We start from the raw sequence: 8,371 nt of genomic DNA, 5'->3' as shown, positions 1-8,371 counted from the left end.
GCGTCAGGATGCCACGGGGGGGGGGGTGGATGGATCTCGTGCTGGGGAGGAATGTCGCTGTCAAGCCTCGCTCCGAGCGGCAAGGTAGCAGCAGGCACTGCGGCGGTACCACTGCCGAAGTGTCCGCTCCAGGACGTTCGAGGTGGGCGACCTCGTCCTGAGGCGGGTGCTCTCTAAGGAGGGGCTGCACAAGCTCTCTCCCATGTGGGAGGGCCCATTTAGGATTGCCCGTGTCTCCAGGCCTGGCGCCGCGCACCTGGAGACACAGGACAGGGTCCCCATCCAGAACGCCTGGAACATCCAGCACCTCCGAAAGTTCTATCCATGAAGCAAGGCTCTGGCCTGTGAAGGTCTCCACTCGTGACACTCTCACGTAATAATGAGTGGGGTTGTACATGCCCCGGAGTCTCCCGAGAGACACCCTGGGGCCTCACGGGGGCTCTCTCCCACGTCTTAGTGGTAGCACTTAGCTCCAAGCTGGTGAGAAGACTAGATTAGGTGCCGGACGCGGCTGTTCATTTGCTTTCCGAAGTTGCTTGCAGTCTTTTAGTGATCTTGAATGGAGTTGGTGCTTTCGTGCTTTGGTTCACCGAGTTGGATTTTTCTCCTCCTGTTTTGTTTGCTCTTAGCCTAAGGGCAAGGAAGATGTGGCAGTGGCCCATCTCTCTTCCTCGCGCGTGGGGGGTTAAGCAGGTGTGTGCGCCTGGGGCCTGCCCTCGTGCGTGCACACCGCGCCGAACCCCGCTGCCCCAGTGCTTTGGGCTTATAATCGCGAGGAGCCCTCGATCAAGCTCACGGGCACTAGCACCCCTCATGTCCGTGCCCCCCGGGCAGCTCGACGCAGTGCATTAGGCGACAACTAACCTACGACAGGAGGCTCGTGTGGAAAGGAATGAGGTGCTATACAAGCTTCTTTCTCTAAACAGCTCTGCAGCGAATCTACACCACCTCCCGAGGGCAGAAGCGCCTCCCGAGTCGCCGGGAACGGGGGCTTTGCCAGACACCAAGGGCCTCACCCTCATGAGGAGAGAAGTCAATACAAACGCGTCAAGCTAAGTTACCCCACCCTTGCCTACCCAGAGTACAGACGCTACAACATGGCCATGAGATAATAAGCATAGCATAAAATGGGGCATAATTGCCATAGTTCATTATAGACACCAGCGTGGTGATAACCCACAAGTATAAGGGATCAATTGTAGCCTCTCTCGATAAGTAAGTGTGTCGAACCCAACGAGAAGCTAAAGGTAGAACAAATATTCCCTCAAGTTCTATCGACCACCGATACAACTCTACGCACGCTTAGCGTTTGCTTTACCTAGAACAAGTATGTAACTAGAAGTACTTTGCAGGTGTTCTTGGATAGGTTTGCAAGATAATAAAGAGCACACAAATATAAACTAGGGGCTGTTTAGATAAAGAGGCAATAAAGTAAATATAGCGAGTGTGGAAAAGTGGTGGTAGGAGTTGCGGAATTGTCCCTAAGGGATTGACTACTTTACTAGACCGATAGCAAGTTTTATGTGGGAGACACATAAACTAACATACTTTCTCTTCTTGGATCATATACACTTATGATTGGGACTCTAGCAAGCGTCTGCAACTACTAAAGATCATTAAGGTAAAACCCAACCATAGCATTAAAGCATCAAGTCCCCTTTATCCCATATGCCACAACCCCCTTACTCGGGTTATGCTTCTGTCACTCAAGCAAACCACTATAAGCGAATCATGAACGTATTGCAACACCCTACAGCGCGAATCCCTCATGCTTGCGCGACACGGAGGGCACCATAGGACAGTAACATAACCATAAGCAAATTAAACCAATCATAACAATTCATCAATCACCGACAGGACAACGAAAATCTACTCAGACATCATAGGATGGAAACACATCATTGGATAATAATATGAAGCATAAAGCACCATGTTCAAGTAGAGGGTACAACGGATTGCGGGAGAGTGGACCGCTGAATATAGATGGGGGAAGGTGATGGAGATGTTGGTGAAGATGATGGCCGTGTTGGTGTAGATCGCGGTGATGATGATGGCCCCCGGCGGCGTTCCGGCGCCACCGGAAGCGAGGGGGAGAGCCCCCCTTCTTCTTCTTCTTCCTTGACCTTCTCCCTAAATGGGAGAAGGGTTTCCCCTCTGGTCCTTGGCTCCCATGGTGTGGGAGGGGCGAGAGCCCCCTCCGAGATTGGATTTGTCTCTTTGTCTCTCTCTGTTTCTGCGCTCCAGATTCTGCCCTTTCACCGTTTCTTTTATATTCGGAGATCCGTAACTCCGATTGGGTTGAAACCTTCGCCCAGATTTTTCTCCAAAAATTAGCTTTCTTGCGGCAAAAGACGAGTGTCAACCGCCTTACGGGGTGCTCACGAGGGTCAGTCGCGTGCCCCTGCCTCGTGCCCCCCTCGGGCACCTTCTCGCGCTGATTCTTCTTCCCAAAAATCACAAATGTTCCAAAAATATTCTCCGTCCGTTTTTATCCCGTTTGGACTCTGTTTGATACGGGGTTTCTGCGAAACATAAAACATGCAACAAACAGGAACTGGCACTGGGCACTGGATCAATATGTTAGTCCCAAAAATAGTATAAAATTTGCCAAAAGTATATCAAAGTTGAATAATATTGTCATGGAACAATCAAACATTGTAGATACGATGGAGATGTATCACGGGGCACACTACTTTTTTTCGAATTCCAGAAGAAAGGAAAGGCTAAATAAAGATGGCCCGAGGGCGTGCGGATCCTGCGCCAGCGCTGCATCCTCAACCAGCGCCTCAAGGTGGCCCCGACACTCCACCAGTTCCCCCGCAAGCGGCCCGGGGCCGTGGGGGGGTCTTGAATCCAAGTTCAGTGGCCCCGAGCTCATGTCGGGCTCCCCTCCAGCTTCACCAGAGCATGGCGGTGGGACAACCCACCGCCGCCCTCGATCCGAACTCGACGGCGTGGGGCTGGACGTAGCCGCCGCTACTCGAGCTCTCACCCGAGGAAGAGTTGTGCCATGAGAGGAGGAGCGGACGTTGTCAGGGCCAAGCTCGCCTTCGCCACCTTCGTACTCGCTGCCGTCTTCGAGGCAGCACCTCGCATGGCGGTCGTCCTCCCTGAACACCGTCACGTAGAGGTCGCCTGGCCGTCGTACTTTTAGTGGAGGGTGCACCTCCCACCTAGACCTTGTGCGTGGGCGAATGTCTGCCAGCCGCGGGTTAGGACCACATGCCCGTGGCGGCGACCTTCATCCCCACCCAGGAGTCCCTGCTGCAGCAGCCGTCAGCCAGCAGCCAGAGGCCGTCGAGCCCCGAGGATGGCAGCTCGCTGGAGAAGAAGCACAGAAGCTGGAGCAAGGTGCCGGCAAGCGCCTCCGACCACACCACGAACTCTGGAAGCACGTCTAGGAAGGAGAAGCGTGGGCGGGGAGGGCGCGCAACCACGGCGCACCTTCCCTTGTCGTAGGGGCTACTCCAGAGCCGGTGGCTCTTGCCACGAGAAGAGGTACCACCGCGGGCACCAAGAGAGACGCCGACCCGGGGGTATGCGCGCCCGCGCCCCGTGGGGGCCACAGCAGGGGTCGCGGGGTGCTTATGGGGATGGTCGTGGCCTCTCTTAGGAGACGGAGAGGCTGAGCCCTCATTGGAAGCCTTCCCCTTTTCGGCCGCAGAAAACCTCCTCGTCAGCGCAATGGAAGCAAGACGGAGAAGGGGAAGAAATGGGCAGCGAGAAGACAGAGGAAGAAATGAGCAAGGAGGATCTGCCCCTCTCCCTCATTTATAGCCAACGGGAGGCCAACTGCCGGCCTCCACGACCTCGCGCTATGATGATCTTCTGCATGCAGCATCAACTTGTCAAGTCGAATGGTTGCCAAGGCGGCGTGCGGAAGTGGAGACGCCAACGTCCCATCAATTGCCACGGGTCGTTCAAGGTCGCAGGTGGTTAGGGCCCACAGCGCTCCGTACTTGTTCTTTGGCTTCGCCTAGAAGCCAAGTCCGAGCGCGCCTTGGGCCCGGGGGCTACTATCGGTGTTTTGGATACAGGGGTCCCAGACTTGCCTGCCTGCGGCCCACTGTGCGGCTCCATGGACGGCCTACTACGGCCCAGCTTCAGCATCGACAGCTCAAGACCCTCGCGAAGGGCCAAGCCTCGCGAGGCGGACGACGCCAAGACCCCTGAGGGGATCGTCCTCCTCAGGCTGACTCCCGAGGGACGGAGAGTTCTATGCAAGGTGCACCTCATGACGCTCAGTTGACGTGAGCCATGACGACCAAGGCCAGGCGGGTGCTAGTGAGCGCAGAGCACCAGTTTCCCCTTTGGTGCAAAGGAGGCAAGCCGCAGGTGCGGAGTCCCGAGGAACCAGCAAAAGGTTTCCATTCTGGTGCAACAAGACCAAGACCGCTAGGATGGCAGGATGGAGGTCATCACCGAGCCCATCGCAGCGTCACGACCAGAGGCTTTTCGCAGGCGAAGACCACTTTACTCAAGATAGGATGTACTATTGTCCCCCTTCAAATCTGGCCATTGTGGGATCCCTTCCCGCCAACATTTGGGAAGAGGACCAAGGCCGCTATAAATAGAACTTAGCCACCACCAAAGAGGGGGACAAAGAGATCAGAACCCTTCTTATCCAACCACCTCACCAGCTCTCTTGAGCTTAAGAACACCTCACCTCCTGAGGCCAGTTCATCCCCTGTATTAGTTCATCCTCAGCCCCTCAAGGCAATCCACCAAAACGCTGGAGTAGGGTATTACACCGCGAGGTGGCCCGAACCAGGATAAACTGTTGTGTCTCTTTGTCCCTTTGAGCTCGACGTGATAGGATTAGGAAGATCACGAGTAAGCAGGCTGGGTAGGTTGAGATCTCCACACACACCCCAGAGTTCGAACCTATCAAGGGATTGCGGAACCCGAAATCCGAGAGAACCCTGTGGTACCAAGTGGGTTTTGCTCCTGCCTTCAGATCCGGACCTCTGATGCGGCTCGCGTCCTGGACCAACAAGGGTCTAGATTGGGGATCCCCTCACAAAGTATCGATGCTGCAAAAGCATATCAAGAGCATGATAGCAAATGACATCACCCTTGCTGATGTGATTTAGGTGATGCATATCCGCCGAGCTCTTCCCTGCCAACGACGACCTCTCAAAATTTGGGAGTTTAATCCGGAAGGCCCATGGACCCTACAGTGATTCTTTGGCTGGATGCACAAAGGGATCTAGAAGCTGCTCTTCAAGAAGCAGAATACGTGGCCAAGGATGTCTTATGACACGGTCGTCGACTGTAACAATCCGGCATCCCTAGTAAGTATCATATTTCCGAACATTACTTAGCTCGTTAATCTTAGGGAGGGGTACTGAAAATTCCATCTCCTAAATAGGGCTGGATAAAGAAGGCGGAGCGGATCTAGTGTCCGACCCCGCTCCCTGAAAACCCATCTTAGCCTCTATTGATGACGATTCTGGTCCCGGCGCCCTACCAGGCCCCGGCGAAGGACAAGAAGAAGAAGAGCAAGGATGCCGAAGGTGGCCTCCATAACGAATATACTTCGGGCGCTATGTCCGAAGGAACCGAGGCTCCTTCCTCTCACGAGGGAGACAAAGATGAGGAGGAGGAGGAGGAGGAGGAGGAGGAGGAGGAGGAGGAAGAGAACCCTCCTTTCAAAGGGAAAAATAGGGCGGCCTCCGTAGATTCGGAGGAGGGGCCGTCCAAGAGGGGAAAGATATCCCTCTCGGATGACTCGGATTCGGACACCAAAGTTGTCCCCAAGCATCACCCTCGAGCCAAGCCCCTTGCCGAATCGTAAGTGCCTTAGGATGCCTTACATACATCCAATCTTTTATAAATTGTAAGAATAATATCAAATCATATGTTTCAGTCCGGCCCATGATATCCCTCAAGAATCATCATCATCAGGGGATCTTCCACAGGAGACGATGGAGAGCGAGATGCCTCCACAAGTTTCCCCGCCTCCAAGGGCGGATGACACCGAGGTGTCATCCCAAAGGATCTCTTGGGCTTCGGAGAAGTGCGGGAGAGGACCAAGACGGCACCAAAGGATAACACCTCGGCTACCGAGAACATTACAGGTGCAACACTCATGGAGACCGGCGACGGGGGTCTTGGATCATCCGACCCCCGGCCGAATACTGTTCCGGAGATACAAACAACTCCAGAGTCGAATCAGCAGCCCCCTCTGAGGGAGGGGAAAGCGGATATTCCGGCGGCGACCTCTACTAACGCGAAGGCGCCGAACATGCTGATGGACGGTCTACAAAGTGTGTCCGTCTTGGAGGAGCATTGTACCTTGATGGGTACGGTGGTTGAGAAGATTCAGTATGCTAAAAGCGGGCTGAATGAAGTCTTCACGATCCTACTAACAAGCTTCGAGGAATGCAATGTAATGTCTTTAGCCGCATTCCATATGAAAAATATGCCTGTATGTAGATAGTAGCCCCTGAGACTTTGTTCGGCCCATGAAGAAGGGTGAACAGAGGATCTATAGACATCCGCAGGAAATAACATACTTATGTTTTTGGTAAAAAACAGGCTTCATTGTTAGCGGCGACCGCTCAGGCCACTGAAGTTTCTGAATTGGAGTGGAAACTGCAAGCTGGCCAACGGGGACAATATCCTTATTAACAAGCGGCTCAACGAGGCACAAGGTATGTTTCAAGTATGTCGTACATGATTGTATTAATTTGCAAACGCTAAGTTGAAGCTTACGCGCTACTATATGCATGATTGCAGATGGTGCTGCTGAGGTCGAGACCCTCAGGGGTGAGCTGGCCCGAGCGAAGGAACGTGCAAGGGTGAGAAATGTGGCCGCTGATAAAGCGGCTGCAGATTTAAAGACCGAACAGGCTACCCGGCGCCAGTTCGAGGAGCGGGTATCCAAAGTGGAGCAAGAGCTCAAGGATGCCACTAGTAGGTGCGAGCTCCTCGAGGAGGAGAATATAGCTAAGGCGACCGAACTAGCCAAGGCCCTACAGGAGGCCCAAGAGGCGAGGTCCAAATCCCAGCGGCTCACAGGGAGATCCTACAGGCCGGACAGATAGCGGCTGGTAAGCCCTTTCCTTTACAGTGTAAGTTTGGCGATCAGAAGTATGCCTTGCTTAATCGACTGTGGAGTTCTCCAGACGCGTTTGCGGATCTCCCGGAGAGTGCTGCCGATGCCGCGCAATTCTTCCGAGCACAGGAGGGGCATGTGACGGAGAAGCTGTTCTGGTCACACTTTGCGACGCAGGAGCGCTGAGCGTTGTTGAACAACCAAATGGCGCAGTGGTCCGAGCTGCATAAGATGTCCGGAGCGGCCATGAAGGATGTCATAGTCCAGTTGTGGCCAGCGGCCAGCCGAACCCATTCCAAGCAGCTATTTTGGCTTAATGTGGTGACTCATCGATGCCTTGTCCCGCATTGAGGCAATCAAGCGGTCAGTGTGCATAGAAGGTGAACGGACGGCCTTCGCCCGCATCAAGATGCACTAGGCGAAGATGAAGGCCACTGTTATCGCAGTTGAGGGTCCTCCAGGAGGCAAGGACCATCGCACGCCAGAGCGCTACTTAGAAGACGTCCTAGAGGGCGCTCGCTTGATAGAGGGTCAATGCTCAAACGACATTATATTCGAATGAATGTATCCGGACGACCCGGAAGTGTTTATTATATATATTAAGGCTTTGCGATATATTTGTGCCATTGTCTGAAAGTTCTTTCCTCCTGTGCGGCCATTTTTGTATTCCTGAGAGTTTTCCAGTCGTCGGCTTTGGCCCCCATGTAGATACTATGGGGGTGTTCGGAATGGCACATGAGCACACTTGACCCAACGTCTTGGTCCGTAAAGGAGGTGTCAGTGCGGCGAACCAGGCAATCAGACTATATGGCTTTAAGATAGCCCTAGGAGTTTGACGATGGGGCTATAAGATAGCCCTGGTATGTACGCGGCTATCTGGGTGCGGATACGTTGACCGGAAAAATAGTCCTTCGTAGAATACGGAAAAAATCGCTAAAGATTTAGTAAGTCGCCAAGTGGCTGACCAGCTTTCGCCACATCATGACTGTCAGTTTTTGGCTTTCTCTACTAAGGTGCTTGACCGAATGAACCAGAACACAATCACAGTAGTTCTCCCTTTACTACCCTAGCTGAACAAACGGAATGTAAGGTAGTAAACACAGGAGCCGGGCAACCCAACTATTGACCGTAGACATGATTCAGAGCGGATGCATATAATGCCAAGTTCGGGACTCCAAAGTGTGCTATAAAGCTATTCGGGCTTTTTGTTTGATGACACATATGTGGCCACATAGAGCCCCTGGCAATGGGTGTCGAAGTGTGTGAGTGAAACAACTGGGGAAACGGAATACCATTTTATGAATAAGGTCG

Source organism: Triticum dicoccoides, chromosome 3B (genome assembly GCF_002162155.2).
Source record: "Triticum dicoccoides isolate Atlit2015 ecotype Zavitan chromosome 3B, WEW_v2.0, whole genome shotgun sequence".
NCBI classification, from domain to species: Eukaryota; Viridiplantae; Streptophyta; class Magnoliopsida; order Poales; family Poaceae; genus Triticum; species Triticum dicoccoides.
The sequence above is the reverse complement of the archived record's forward strand: the minus strand, read 5'-3'. Positions refer to the sequence as shown.